The sequence below is a fragment of the Podarcis vaucheri genome (assembly GCF_965113315.1).
Source record: "Podarcis vaucheri genome assembly, chromosome: Z".
NCBI classification, from domain to species: Eukaryota; Metazoa; Chordata; class Lepidosauria; order Squamata; family Lacertidae; genus Podarcis; species Podarcis vaucheri.
Genome location: NC_138758.1, coordinates 23578027 through 23593990, shown reverse-complemented (window position 1 = coordinate 23593990; position 15964 = coordinate 23578027). Strand labels below are relative to the sequence as shown.

The window sequence follows — 15964 nt, the reverse complement described above, 5'->3', positions numbered from 1 at the left end:
GTGTGGATGTGGCCATGGCCTCCCTCACCCCACTGCCTCTTTTTAATGAAGAATCGAAAGGATTTCCCAATTCAGATCTCTCGGAAACAGGAAACAGAAATGGAATGGACAAGGCTGTGGCCAAACTTGAGATAAGGAGCCTTGAAGGGAGACTGCAGGCGGACATCTGCTGCATTGCAAGTGATGGGGCAGTGGGGAGAGAGAAGAAAATGAGGGAGGGAACATTAGGCCACATTAGGTGCACCACTGAACTGCTATGAAGTCACTTTAAACAGGCATGGCTTCCCCTCAGGGATTCTGGGAACTGTAGGTGGTTAAGGGGACGGAGACTTGTTACGGTGGTTAAGTATTAGGATTAGGATTAGGGGTAGGGTGGGGTGGGGGTGGGGGTAGGGTTCCCTTCATGCCAGGGAACTCTGGGAATTGTAGCTCTAGTTAGGGGGCAGGGTTAGGGTTCCCTTTTTGCCAGGGAACTCTGGGAATTGTAGCTGTAGTTAGGGGGCAGGGTTAGGGTTCCCTTCATGCCAGGGAACTCTGGGAATTGTAGCTGTAGTTAGGGGACAGGGTTAGGGTTCCCTTTTTGCCAGGGAACTCTGGGAATTGTAGCACTAGTTAAGGCTTAAGCGTTAGCGATAGAGTTAGGGTTATCGTTAGGGGTGGGGGTGGGGGTGGGGGTAGGGGTAGAGGTAGGGTTCCCTTCTTGGCAGGGAACGGGGTCCCCTAACAACTCTTGGCACCCTTTTCCAACTATAGCTCCCAGAGTCTTTGGGGGTGTTTAAGCCATGAGTGTTTAAAGCAGCTTCATAGCGCATTAAATGGTGTGGATGTGGCCATGGCCTCCCTCACCCCACTGCCTCTTATTAATGAAGAATCGAAAGGATTTCCCAATTCAAATCTCTCGGAAACAGGAAACAGAAAGAAGAAAGACTTTGTATCTCAAGCCATTTTGGAAGGTCTTAACTTGAAATGCCAATAAACGTATTTTTATTGTATCGTGTTGTATAGTGTTGTGATTACCATGGGAAGTAGGGTGGTAAAATGCGTTTGTCTTTCTGCATGCGTTTATAGTAGGCATTTTGCACTCACCTGAACCCTTGCAGGGAAAGGGACAGGGCACAATGGGAAAGGGTGGGGCAACCGGGCTGCTTAAACCACACCCCTTTTCCAAGGGAAGCACCATGGGGGTGGGCCGTCCGAGAGAGAACAACAGAACACAGAACAAAGAAGACGGAAGTGGCGCACAGTTCCTTCTGTTCCCTCTCTTCCAAAGAATGGAACGTCAACACACAGAGTATGTGATCCAGTAGTCACACACACTCTGCAGCACGGGAGAGAATGAAACTCTGGACATCCAGCACCCGCTTCTCTGCTTCTCTCGAACTCTTTGACTGTAACCCTGTCCAATCTTTTTTCGAAGAGGACATCTGCAAATTTAGAGGAGTGGGAAGGAGGAGCTGAAGTGTTGCAGGTGGAAAGGGACAACCAGAGGCCTACAAAAAAGAATTACAAGGAAAACAAGATTTGGACATTGAGAATTTGGACTGAAATTAAGAATGAAGAATGGAGTGATCTCTTCATGGGGAGATCGGAAGAAATATGGATTACAAATCTGACCAAGATAAAAGTTGGAGCTTTTGGGACATTTGGACTCAAAAGAAGCAAGAAACATGATTTGGGCTCCGCTTTTGAAAATGGAGGACTGGTTGGAAGTAACATGGAGTTTGCTGGGATAGAGCTCCTCCGAGACTTGATGACCAATATAAAGGGCTATCAACAAAACCGGCAGAGAGGGATTGAGAGAGATTTGAAGGCCTCGGACGTGAGGAATCCAGGCTAAGAACTGATATGATGGACATATTTTGGGGATTGAAACCGGGGAGGGGGGAGGGAGAGTTTTTGAATCCAAAGGGTGTACAATTTTATGTTGTTCTCTTATTTCTAAGTATGTTTAGTAATTACTATAAAAGTGGGAAATCTGTGGAAGGGAACTTGGGTCGACTTTAGGAAAAGACGTAAAAGATTAGTATTACGAATTAATTGAGGTTTAAGCTAAATCTGGTTAATAAGAACTTGCTGAGTTAACTATTGGAATTGGGATGTATGAGGGGGAGGTGCGGGGAAGTCAGGGAAAGTGGTTAAGAAAGTAAGATTCTGAAATTATGCATGTTTGTGTCTGTGTCTTTGTGTCTGTGTTGTGTTTTGTATAAAATTTGAAAACTCAATAAATTTTTTTTTAAAAAAATCTTTTTTCAAAGAGGGCCAGATTTGATGAAGTGAAGGGCCGTGAGGGCCGCCAAAACAGCCCCTTTTTTAGGGTTTTACCCCAGGAAATAAACTGCCACAGGGGCCAGATTAAACTGACTGGTGGGCTGGATTAGGCCCCCAAAATGGACCTTGGACATGCCTGATAAGCGCACAAACAAGATGTAGCGTGGGCACCATTTCATGTTTTACTGGAAAACTGCAGGTCACTGTTAGCTGGTAGGCTTGGCCTTGGGGGGAAATCCCCCCCCCCCTTGAATCTGACTTAGGATTTCAGCACTGCCACTACAGAGTAACAGTGTCATCATAATTTCACCACGGCAAGCAGCTGCTTCATTTCTACTTACTTGAAAGGCAGGTCATTGAGTATTTATTTTATTTATTTATTTTTGTATGAAATATTTATTAAGTTTTCCATAACTGAACACGTGGGCACTTTCTTTCCCTAGGAATTACATCCCTAGCATTGCATCCTCCCCCCATTCCCTCCCCAAAGCTTGCTGCATCCCAAGGCGTTTTGCACTCACCTGAACCCTTGCAGGGAAAGGAGCAGGGGGCAATGAGAAGGGGCGTGGTGACCAGGCTGTTTAAACCACACCCCTTTTCCAACAGAAGCGGCAAGGGGGGGTCAGTATCCAGCACCCCCTTCTCTGCTTCTCTTGAATTCTTTGACTTTATGGGGACAAGCACAATTACTGGAAAGAGATTGTTGGTAAGACATGGCTCAAAGTAAGGCAATGGGCTGGCACTGAAGCCAGTTAGGCTGCTTTACACTGACATAATGCACACTTTAGAGTGAGTTCCAACAACAGTTTCCCTATTCTCATGAAGAAAAGATGCCCAAAGCGTTCAAATGATGCTTCTCCATAACAGGGTTGCGCATTCTTGGTTACATTTTGACAGCAATAATATGAAGATTTACAAAACATAAGAAAAGATCCCTGCTTGATCAGACTAGAGACCGATCTGGTTCAGTGTTCTGTTTCAACAACGGCCACCTAGATGCCTCAAGGTGCACTTGTAAGTTCTGTGGGAGCGATTCCATTATTAAAGGAATATGTGTTCCTGAGTATGTTTGCCTGACTGAACGGTGTCCTGGATGTCTGATTTAGGCCTCTTACTTGTCTGGATGGAGGACAGAGAAGCGTGAGTAAGCATGTGCAGAAATTAGCCTCCAATACACATTAAGATCTATGTTAGTAGTTCCACCCCCTTTTGCCTTGGCCGCACCCACTACTGTACAGGCATTTATTTTGTGTTTTTATCTCCTATTTATATGCTATGAACCACCCTGAGAACTACAGATGAATACAGGTACAGAAATTTGTTTGTTTGTTTGTTTGTTTGTTTGGTGGCTGTTTAAAGATTGCCTGAAAGGGAATGTGGACCTGGTTAAAAACCAAAATAATATCAGGAGCTGCAGTTAAAACAGAGGCAAATGTGGTCATTCGCTTGAGTGAAATAATCAAGAAACTTCAAATAATACCCCCTCCCTCTGACATATTTCCATTTGTGCGCTCTCTCTCTCTCTCATATGCACACACAAAGAGAGAGCGAGAGAGATGAAGGAAGGAAGGAAGGAAGGAAGGAAGGAAGGAAGGAAGGAAGGAACTACTCAGAAAGGTACCATCGAGCATATGAAAACTCTGAGTAACTTTCAGTTAATGGAGAAATAACATCTCCCAGGAAGCAAAAACTTCTTCGCTGCTCTTATCCAAAACTAGCCAAGCCTCCCAGCAGCTGTTCTTGCTGCATTTGCAGTTTGCACATCTGATTCACACTCCCAGAAGGCAAGATACACTATTGATTAAAGATTAAAACATGGTCTGGGGTTCTACTGGGCAAAAGATGCAGGGGGAAAGTAAAATGGCACAGTGCTGAAATGGTTTCAAAATTTCTGATTTTGGAGTGCATTATTTGACTTTCTGAAACTTGCAGCATTTCTTGGAGTGCTACATTAAAAGTATTCTCTTGGGAGTCTTCCTTTGTAACCTAAGAAAGCTGCCTGGATCAGGCCAGTGGCCCAAGTTCAGCATCCCATTCTCACAGATGCCTGTGCAAAAACTGCAAGCAGAATCTGACCACAGCAGCCCTCGTGATTCTCAGGAACTGATATGCAGACATATGCCGCCTCTGAACCTGGAGGTAGTATGTATCCATCACTTGACACATCGCTCATTTCACATGGCATCCACCTGGCTCCCCCCCCCCCAAGAATGTGGGAGCCATAGTTTGCGTCATTGGGTTTGGTTCTTTTGTGACTGGATTTATAATGGGTTTTAGTCAAATACAATAAATGATTGATTGATTGACTGATGAAAAAGTGTTTTTTTCCTGAGATGCTAACTTTCTCTCTGCATGTCATTCCTTGAACAGCTTCCTGTGCAAAGATAAGGCTTGCTTTCATTGCTCTGTTCATTTGTGTATTGGACTAGTGTTGTGTGGAGGGAAATGTAACCACTGGGCCGAAAAATGTCCCCCTCCTGCCCCTTTGGGTTTCCGGTGTGGCCTTCACAGATATTGGCACAACTTGTGTGTGTGTGTGTTTTGGCTGCTGAGCTGTGCTCACCATTGTGAGGGCTGAGGGAGTGATGGTGATGCCTCCCCAGCTGCTGCCATTGTCCGTGGGTTGATTGTGATGTCACAAAAACATTTGGCTGCTGAGCGGGTATAAATGTGGGCCCAGGCGCAAGTCTCAGCAGTTGCCCTCCCCAGAGAGAAATGGGCAGATCGGTGGCACTCAGCCCAGGTGATCTGTCCCGTGGCAGCAAGCTGGCAAGCGGAAGGAGGCAATTGCCCGGTGCTGGGATGCTGTGGCCCTGGTGGTCTCCTGCCCCGTGGTGGCAAGCTGGCAAGCGGAAGGAGGCAATCACCCGGTGCTGGGATGCTGTGGAGCAAGGAGAAGGCAAGTACAAAGATCACTTGCTGGTGGGATCGCTACTTGAAGGTGACTCTCAGCTCTGAAGCTGGTTGATGTCTGGCAATGGACCTGATGAGGTTGCAGCTGGTGGATGGTTGTCGGAAGAATTTGCATTCAGGCTAGTGGATGTTGCGAGGCTACGCTGGCTGAGATGGTGCAAACTGGTTTGGAAGCCTTGTTTGTTAACAGGCAGCCAAACAGAGGAGGAATCTGGGGGGACGCTGTCGGGTGCTGGCCATCCCACTCACCTGTTTGCCTTTGCCTTACAGGGATGTCTGGAGCCGGTGGGTTTTCCCCAGGTCCAGTCTTAAAAGTCATCAAGAGAACCGCAGGACATCCCTATTTACATCGGAGAAGTGAACGTGCAATACTGGCAGTGAGGAATGGACAAGGCCGTGGCCATACTTGAGAGAAGGAGCCTTGAAGGGAGACTGCAGGCGGACATCTGCTGCATTGCAAGTGATGGGGCAGTGGGGAGAGTGAAGAAAATGAGGGATGGAACATTAGGCCACATTAGGTGCACCACTGAACTGCTATGAAGTCACTTTAAACAGGCATGGCTTCCCCTCAGGGATTCTGGGAACTGTAGGTGGTTAAGGGGACGGAGACTTGTTACAGTGGTTAAGTATTAGGATTAGGATTAGGGGTAGGGGTGAGGGTAGGGTTCCCTTCTTGTAGCTCTAGTTAAGGGTTAGAGTTAGGGTTAGCGTCAGGGGCAGGGGTAGGGTTGGGGTTCCCTTGGCAGGGAACTCTGGGAATTGTAGCTCTAGTTAGGGGGCAGGGTTAGGGTTAGGGTTCCCTTTTTGCCAGGGAACTCTGGGAATTGTAGCTCTAGTTAGGGGGCAGGGTTAGGGTTCCCTTCTTGCCAGGGAACTCTGGGAATTGTAGCTCTAGTTAGGGGGCAGGGTTAGGGTTAGGGTTAGGGTTCCCTTTTTGCCAGGGAACTCTGGGAATTGTAGCACTAGTTAAGGCTTAAGGGTTAGCGTTAGAGTTAGGGTTATCGTCAGGGGTAGGGGTGGGGGTAGGGGTAGAGGTAGGGTTCCCTTCTTGGCAGGGAACGGGGTCCCCTAACAACTCTTGGCACCCTTTTCCAACTATAGCTCCCAGAGTCTTTGGGGGTGTTTAAGCCATGAGTGTTTAAAGCAGCTTCATAGCGCATTAAATGGTGTGGATGTGGCCATGGCCTCCCTCACCCCACTGCCTCTTATTAATGAAGAATCGAAAGGATTTCCCAATTCAGATCTCTCGGAAACAGGAAACAGAAATGGAATGGACAAGGCTGTGGCCAAACTTGAGATAAGGAGCCTTGAAGGGAGACTGCAGGCGGACATCTGCTGCATTGCAAGTGATGGGGCAGTGGGGAGAGAGAAGAAAATGAGGGAGGGAACATTAGGCCACATTAGGTGCACCACTGAACTGCTATGAAGTCACTTTAAACAGGCATGGCTTCGCCTCAGGGATTCTGGGAACTGTAGGTGGTTAAGGGGACGGAGACTTGTTACGGTGGTTAAGTATTAGGATTAGGATTAGGGGTAGGGTGGGGTGGGGGTGGGGGTAGGGTTCCCTTCATGCCAGGGAACTCTGGGAATTGTAGCTCTAGTTAGGGGGCAGGGTTAGGGTTCCCTTTTTGCCAGGGAACTCTGGGAATTGTAGCTGTAGTTAGGGGACAGGGTTAGGGTTCCCTTTTTGCCAGGGAACTCTGGGAATTGTAGCTCTAGTTAAGGCTTAAGGGTTAGCGTTAGGGTTAGGGTTAGCGTCAGGGGTAGGGGTGGGGGTGGGGGTAGGGGTAGAGGTAGGGTTCCCTTCTTGGCAGGGAACGGGGCCCCCTAACAACTCTTGGCACCCTTTTCCAACTATAGCTCCCAGAGTCTTTGGGGGTGTTTAAGCCATGAGTGTTTAAAGCGGCTTCATAGCGCATTAAATGGTGTGGATGTGGCCATGGCCTCCCTCACCCCACTGCCTCTTATTAATGAAGAATCGAAAGGATTTCCCAATTCAAATCTCTCGGAAACAGGAAACAGAAAGAAGAAAGACTTTGTATCTCAAGCCATTTTGGAAGGTCTTAACTTGAAATGCCAATAAACGTATTTTTATTGTATCGTGTTGTATAGTGTTGTGATTACCATGGGAAGTAGGGTGGTAAAATGCGTTTGTCTTTCTGCATGCGTTTATAGTAGGCATTTTGCACTCACCTGAACCCTTGCAGGGAAAGGGACAGGGCACAATGGGAAAGGGTGGGGCAACCGGGCTGCTTAAACCACACCCCTTTTCCAAGGGAAGCACCATGGGGGTGGGCCGTCCGAGAGAGAACAACAGAACACAGAACAAAGAAGACGGAAGTGGCGCACAGTTCCTTCTGTTCCCTCTCTTCCAAAGAATGGAACGTCAACACACAGAGTATGTGATCCAGTAGTCACACACACTCTGCAGCACGGGAGAGAATGAAACTCTGGACATCCAGCACCCGCTTCTCTGCTTCTCTCGAACTCTTTGACTGTAACCCTGTCCAATCTTTTTTCGAAGAGGACATCTGCAAATTTAGAGGAGTGGGAAGGAGGAGCTGAAGTGTTGCAGGTGGAAAGGGACAACCAGAGGCCTACAAAAAAGAATTACAAGGAAAACAAGATTTGGACATTGAGAATTTGGACTGAAATTAAGAATGAAGAATGGAGTGATCTCTTCATGGGGAGATCGGAAGAAATATGGATTACAAATCTGACCAAGATAAAAGTTGGAGCTTTTGGGACATTTGGACTCAAAAGAAGCAAGAAACATGATTTGGGCTCCGCTTTTGAAAATGGAGGACTGGTTGGAAGTAACATGGAGTTTGCTGGGATAGAGCTCCTCCGAGACTTGATGACCAATATAAAGGGCTATCAACAAAAACGGCAGAGAGGGATTGAGAGAGATTTGAAGGCCTCGGACGTGAGGAATCCAGGCTAAGAACTGATATTATGGACATATTTTGGGGATTGAAACCGGGGAGGGGGGAGGGAGAGTTTTTGAATCCAAAGGGTGTACAATTTTATGTTGTTCTCTTATTTCTAAGTATGTTTAGTAATTACTATAAAAGTGGGAAATCTGTGGAAGGGAACTTGGGTCGACTTTAGGAAAAGACGTAAAAGATTAGTATTACGAATTAATTGAGGTTTAAGCTAAATCTGGTTAATAAGAACTTGCTGAGTTAACTATTGGAATTGGGATGTATGAGGGGGAGGTGCGGGGAAGTCAGGGAAAGTGGTTAAGAAAGTAAGATTCTGAAATTATGCATGTTTGTGTCTGTGTCTTTGTGTCTGTGTTGTGTTTTGTATAAAATTTGAAAACCCAATAATTTTTTTTTTAAAAAAAATCTTTTTTCAAAGAGGGCCAGATTTGATGAAGTGAAGGGCCGTGAGGGCCGCCAAAACAGCCCCTTTTTTAGGGTTTTACCCCAGGAAATAAACTGCCACAGGGGCCAGATTAAACTGACTGGTGGGCTGGATTAGGCCCCCAAAATGGACCTTGGACATGCCTGATAAGCGCACAAACAAGATGTAGCGTGTGCACCATTTCATGTTTTACTGGAAAACTACAGGTCACTGTTAGCTGGTAGGCTTGGCCTTGGGGGGAAATCCCCCCCTTGAATCTGACTTAGGATTTTAGCACTGCCACTACAGAGTAACAGTGTCATCATAATTTCACCATGGCAACGAGCTCCTTCATTTCTACTTACTTGAAAGGCAGGTCATTGAGTATTTATTTTATTGATTTATTTTTGTATGAAATATTTATTAAGTTTTCCATAACTGAACACGTGGCCACTTTCTTTCCCTAGGAATTACATCCCTAGCATTGCATCCTCCCCCCAGCCCCTCCCCAAAGCTTGCTGCACCCCAAGGCATTTTGCACTCACCTGAACCCTTGCAGGGAAAGGAGCAGGGGACAATGGGAAGGGGCGTGGTGACCAGGCTGTTTAAACCACACCCCTTTTCCAACAGAAGCGGCAAGGGGGGGTCAGTATCCAGCACCCCCTTCTCTGCTTCTCTTGAATTCTTTGACTTTATGGGGACAAGCACAATTACTGGAAAGAGATTGTTGGTAAGACATGGCTCAAAGTAAGGCAATGGGCTGGCACTGAAGCCAGTTAGGCTGCTTTACACTGACATAATGCACACTTTAGAGTGAGTTCCAACAACAGTTTCCCTATTCTCATGAAGAAAAGATGCCCAAAGAGTTCAAATGATGCTTCTCCATAACAGGGTTGCGCATTGTTGGTTACATTTTGACAGCAATAATATGAAGATTTACAAAACATAAGAAAAGATCCCTGCTTGATCAGACTAGAGACCGATCTGGTTCAGTGTTCTCTTTCAACAACGGCCACCTAGATGCCTCTGGGAAGCCCACAAGTTGGGCATGCGCACAATAGTGCTCATTTCAATGCAGCCACTACATATGACTCCTCCACAGTATGTTAAAATTGTTACTAAAATCACCCCCTTACTGTACCTAAAGCAAAGTTGTGGAGGTGCACTTGTAAGTTCTGTGGGAGCGATTCCATTATTAAAGGAATATGTGTTCCTGAGTATGTTTGCCTGACTGAAAGGTGTCCTGGAAGTCTGATTTAGGCCTCTTACTTGTCTGGATGGAGGACAGAGAAGGGTGAGTAAGCATGTGCAGAAATTAGCCTCCAATACACATTAAGATCTATGTTAGTAGTTCCACCCCCTTTTGCCTCGGCCCCACCCACTACTGTACAGGCATTTATTTTGTGTTTTTATCTCTTATTTATATGCTATGAACCACCCTGAGAACTACAGATGAATACAGGTACAGAAATTTGTTTGTTTGTTTGTTTGTTTGTTTGTTTGGTGGCTGTTTGAAGATTGCCTGAAAGGGAATGTGGACCTGGTTAAAAACCAAAATAATATCAGGAGCTGCAGTTAAAACAGAGGCAAATGTGGTCATTCGCTTGAGTGAAATAATCAAGAAACTTCAAATAATACCCCCTCCCTCTGACATATTTCCATCTGTGCGCTCTCTCTCTCTCTCATATGCACACACAAAGAGAGAGCGAGAGAGATGAAGGAAGGAAGGAAGGAAGGAAGGAAGGAAGGAAGGAAGGAAGGAAGGAAGGAAGGAAGGAAGGAACTACTCAGAAAGGTACCATCGAGCATATGAAAACTCTGAGTAACTTTCAGTTAATGGAGAAATAACATCTCCCAGGAAGCAAAAACTTCTTCGCTGCTCTTATCCAAAACTAGCCAAGCCTCCCAGCAGCTGTTCTTGCTGCATTTGCAGTTTGCACATCTGATTCACACTCCCAGAAGGCAAGATACACTATTGATTAAAGATTAAAACATGGTCTGGGGTTCTACTGGGCAAAAGATGCAGGGGGAAAGTAAAATGGCACAGTGCTGAAATGGTTTCAAAATTTCTGATTTTGGAGTGCATTATTTGACTTTCTGAAACTTGCAGCATTTCTTGGAGTGCTACATTAAAAGTATTCTCTTGGAAGTCTTCCTTTGTAACCTAAGAAAGCTGCCTGGATCAGGCCAGTGGCCCAAGTTCAGCATCCCATTCCCCCAGATGCCTGTGCAAAAACTGCAAGCAGAATCTGACCACAGCAGCCCTCGTGATTCTCAGGAACTGATATGCAGAAATATGCCGCCTCTGAACCTGGAGGTAGTATGTATCCATCACTTGACACATCGCTCATTTCACATGGCATCCACCTGGCTCCCCCCCCCCCCAAGAATGTGGGAGCCATAGTTTTCGTCATTGGGTTTGGTTCTTTTGTGACTGGATTCATAATGGGTTTTAGTCAAATACAATAAATGATTGATTGATTGATTGATTGATTGATTGACTGATGAAAAAGTGTTTTTTTCCTGAGATGCTAACTTTCTCTCTGCATGTCATTCCTTGAACAGCTTCCTGTGCAAAGATAAGGCTTGCTTTCATTGCTCTGTTCATTTGTGTATTGGACTAGTGTTGTGTGGAGGGAAATGTAACCACTGGGCCGAAAAATGTCCCCCTCCTGCCCCTTTGGGTTTCCGGTGTGGCCTTCACAGATATTGGCACAACTTGTGTGTGTGTGTGTTTTGGCTGCTGAGCTGTGCTCACCATTGTGAGGGCTGAGGGAGTGATGGTGATGCCTCCCCAGCTGCTGCCATTGTCCGTGGGTTGATTGTGATGTCACAAAAACATTTGGCTGCTGAGCGGGTATAAATGTGGGCCCAGGCGCAAGTCTCAGCAGTTGCCCTCCCCAGAGAGAAATGGGCAGATCGGTGGCACTCAGCCCAGGTGATCTGTCCCGTGGCAGCAAGCTGGCAAGCGGAAGGAGGCAATTGCCCGGTGCTGGGATGCTGTGGCCCTGGTGGTCTCCTGCCCCGTGGTGGCAAGCTGGCAAGCGGAAGGAGGCAATCACCCGGTGCTGGGATGCTGTGGAGCAAGGAGAAGGCAAGTACAAAGATCACTTGCTGGTGGGATCGCTACTTGAAGGTGACTCTCAGCTCTGAAGCTGGTTGATGTCTGGCAATGGACCTGATGAGGTTGCAGCTGGTGGATGGTTGTCGGAAGAATTTGCATTCAGGCTAGTGGATGTTGCGAGGCTACGCTGGCTGAGATGGTGCAAACTGGTTTGGAAGCCTTGTTTGTTAACAGGCAGCCAAACAGAGGAGGAATCTGGGGGGACGCTGTCGGGTGCTGGCCATCCCACTCACCTGTTTGCCTTTGCCTTACAGGGATGTCTGGAGCCGGTGGGTTTTCCCCAGGTCCAGTCTTAAAAGTCATCAAGAGAACCGCAGGACATCCCTATTTACATCGGAGAAGTTAACGTGAAATACTGGCAGTGAGGAATGGACAAGGCCGTGGCCATACTTGAGAGAAGGAGCCTTGAAGGGAGACTGCAGGCGGACATCTGCTGCATTGCAAGTGATGGGGCAGTGGGGAGAGAGAAGAAAATGAGGGAGGGAACATTAGGCCACATTAGGTGCACCACTGAACTGCTATGAAGTCACTTTAAACAGGCATGGCTTCCCCTCAGGGATTCTGGGAACTGTAGGTGGTTAAGGGGACGGAGACTTGTTACAGTGGTTAAGTATTAGGATTAGGATTAGGGGTAGGGGTGAGGGTAGGGTTCCCTTCTTGTAGCTCTAGTTAAGGGTTAGAGTTAGGGTTAGCGTCAGGGGCAGGGGTAGGGTTGGGGTTCCCTTGGCAGGGAACTCTGGGAATTGTAGCTCTAGTTAGGGGGCAGGGTTAGGGTTAGGGTTCCCTTTTTGCCAGGGAACTCTGGGAATTGTAGCTCTAGTTAGGGGGCAGGGTTAGGGTTCCCTTCTTGCCAGGGAACTCTGGGAATTGTAGCTCTAGTTAGGGGGCAGGGTTAGGGTTAGGGTTCCCTTTTTGCCAGGGAACTCTGGGAATTGTAGCACTAGTTAAGGCTTAAGGGTTAGCGTTAGAGTTAGGGTTATCGTCAGGGGTAGGGGTGGGGGTAGGGGTAGAGGTAGGGTTCCCTTCTTGGCAGGGAACGGGGTCCCCTAACAACTCTTGGCACCCTTTTCCAACTATACCTCCCAGAGTCTTTGGAGGTCTTTAAGCCATGAGTGTTTAAAGCAGCTTCATAGCGGATTAAATGGTGTGGATGTGGCCATGGCCTCCCCCACCCCACTGCCTCTTATTAATGAAGAATCGAAAGGATTTCCCAATTCAGATCTCTCGGAAACAGGAAACAGAAATGGAATGGACAAGGCTGTGGCCAAACTTGAGATAAGGAGCCTTGAAGGGAGACTGCAGGCGGACATCTGCTGCATTGCAAGTGATGGGGCAGTGGGGAGAGAGAAGAAAATGAGGGAGGGAACATTAGGCCACATTAGGTGCACCACTGAACTGCTATGAAGTCACTTTAAACAGGCATGGCTTCGCCTCAGGGATTCTGGGAACTGTAGGTGGTTAAGGGGACGGAGACTTGTTACGGTGGTTAAGTATTAGGATTAGGATTAGGGGTAGGGTGGGGTGGGGGTGGGGGTAGGGTTCCCTTCATGCCAGGGAACTCTGGGAATTGTAGCTCTAGTTAGGGGACAGGGTTAGGGTTCCCTTTTTGCCAGGGAACTCTGGGAATTGTAGCTCTAGTTAAGGCTTATGGGTTAGCGTTAGGGTTAGGGTTAGCGTCAGGGGTAGGGGTGGGGGTGGGGGTAGGGGTAGAGGTAGGGTTCCCTTCTTGGCAGGGAACGGGGCCCCCTAACAACTCTTGGCACCCTTTTCCAACTATAGCTCCCAGAGTCTTTGGGGGTGTTTAAGCCATGAGTGTTTAAAGCGGCTTCATAGCGCATTAAATGGTGTGGATGTGGCCATGGCCTCCCTCACCCCACTGCCTCTTATTAATGAAGAATCGAAAGGATTTCCCAATTCAAATCTCTCGGAAACAGGAAACAGAAAGAAGAAAGACTTTGTATCTCAAGCCATTTTGGAAGGTCTTAACTTGAAATGCCAATAAACGTATTTTTATTGTATCGTGTTGTATAGTGTTGTGATTAACATGGGAGGAGGGTGGTAAAATGCGTTTGTCTTTCTGCATGCGTTTATAGTAGGCATTTTGCACTCACCTGAACCCTTGCAGGGAAAGGGACAGGGCACAATGGGAAAGGGTAGGGCAACCGGGCTGCTTAAACCACACCCCTTTTCCAAGGGAAGCACCATGGGGGTGGACCGTCCGAGAGAGAACAACAGAACACAGAACAAAGAAGACGGAAGTGGCGCACAGTTCCTTCTGTTCCCTCTCTTCCAAAGAATGGAACGTCAACACACAGAGTATGTGATCCAGTAGTCACACACACTCTGCAGCACGGGAGAGAATGAAACTCTGGACATCCAGCACCCGCTTCTCTGCTTCTCTCGAACTCTTTGACTGTAACCCTGTCCAATCTTTTTTCAAAGAGGACATCTGCAAATTTAGAGGAGTGGGAAGGAGGAGCTGAAGTGTTGCAGGTGGAAAGGGACAACCAGAGGCCTACAAAAAAGAATTACAAGGAAAACAAGATTTGGACATTGAGAATTTGGACTGAAATTAAGAATGAAGAATGGAGTGATCTCTTCATGGGGAGATCGGAAGAAATATGGATTACAAATCTGACCAAGATAAAAGTTGGAGCTTTTGGGACATTTGGACTCAAAAGAAGCAAGAAACATGATTTGGGCTCCGCTTTTGAAAATGGAGGACTGGTTGGAAGTAACATGGAGTTTGCTGGGATAGAGCTCCTCCGAGACTTGATGACCAATATAAAGGGCTATCAACAAAACCGGCAGAGAGGGATTGAGAGAGATTTGAAGGCCTCGGACGTGAGGAATCCAGGCTAAGAACTGATATGATGGACATATTTTGGGGATTGAAACCGGGGAGGGGGGAGGGAGAGTTTTTGAATCCAAAGGGTGTACAATTTTATGTTGTTCTCTTATTTCTAAGTATGTTTAGTAATTACTATAAAAGTGGGAAATCTGTGGAAGGGAACTTGGGTCGACTTTAGGAAAAGACGTAAAAGATTAGTATTACGAATTAATTGAGGTTTAAGCTAAATCTGGTAAATAAGAACTTGCTGAGTTAACTATTGGAATTGGGATGTATGAGGGGGAGGTGCGGGGAAGTCAGGGGAAGTGGTTAAGAAAGTAAGATTCTGAAATTATGCATGTTTGCGTCTGTGTCTTTGTGTCTGTGTTGTGTTTTGTATAAAATTTGAAAACCCAATAATTTTTTTTTTTTAAAAAATCTTTTTTCAAAGAGGGCCAGATTTGATGAAGTGAAGGGCCGTGAGGGCCGCCAAAACAGCCCCTTTTTTAGGGTTTTACCCCAGGAAATAAACTGCCACAGGGGCCAGATTAAACTGACTGGTGGGCTGGATTAGGCCCCCAAAATGGACCTTGGACATGCCTGATAAGCGCACAAACAAGATGTAGCATGTGCACCATTTCATGTTTTACTGGAAAACTACAGGTCACTGTTAGCTGGTAGGCTTGGCCTTGGGGGGAAATCCCCCCCCCTTGAATCTGATTTAGGATTTCAGCACTGCCACTACAGAGTAACAGTGTCATCATAATTTCACCATGGCAACCAGCTCCTTCATTTCTACTTACTTGAAAGGCAGGTCATTGAGTATTTATTTTATTTATTTATTTTTGTATGAAATATTTATTAAGTTTTCCATAACTGAACACGTGGGCACTTTCTTTCCCTAGGAATTGCATCCCTAGCATTGCATCCTCCCCCCAGCCCCTCCCCAAAGCTTGCTGCACCCCAAGACGTTTTGCACTCACCTGAACCCTTGCAGGGAAAGGAGCAGGGGGCAATGGGAAGGGGCGTGGTGACCAGGCTGTTTAAACCACACCCCTTTTCCAACAGAAGCGGCAAGGGGGGGTCAGTATCCAGCACCCCCTTCTCTGCTTCTCTTGAATTCTTTGACTTTATGGGGACAAGCACAATTACTGGAAAGAGATTGTTGGTAAGACATGGCTCAAGGTAAGGCAATGGGCTGGCACTGAAGCCAGTTAAGCTGCTTTACACTGACATAATGCACACTTTAGAGTGAGTTCCAACAACAGTTTCCCTATTCTCATGAAGAAAAGATGCCCAAAGAGTTCAAATGATGCTTCTCCATAACAGGGTTGTGCATTGTTGGTTACATTTTGACAGCAATAATATGAAGATTTACAAAACATAAGAAAAGATCCCTGCTTGATCAGACTAGAGACCGATCTGGTTCAGTGTTCTGTTTCAACAACGGCCACCTAGATGCCTCAAGGTGCACTTGTAAG

The 15964-nt window shown here is 46.7% G+C and overlaps 1 long non-coding RNA gene across 1 annotated transcript; it reads left to right on the top strand.

Annotated features, from left to right (window-relative positions):
• The first annotated feature begins 5842 nt into the window (after window positions 1-5842).
• On the top strand, window positions 5843-12522 carry LOC309524125. Its single transcript, XR_014215807.1, has 3 exons — window positions 5843-6016; window positions 6077-6166; window positions 12336-12522. It is a non-coding gene; the product is annotated as an uncharacterized lncRNA (long non-coding RNA).
• Window positions 12523-15964: the final 3442 nt, after the last annotated feature.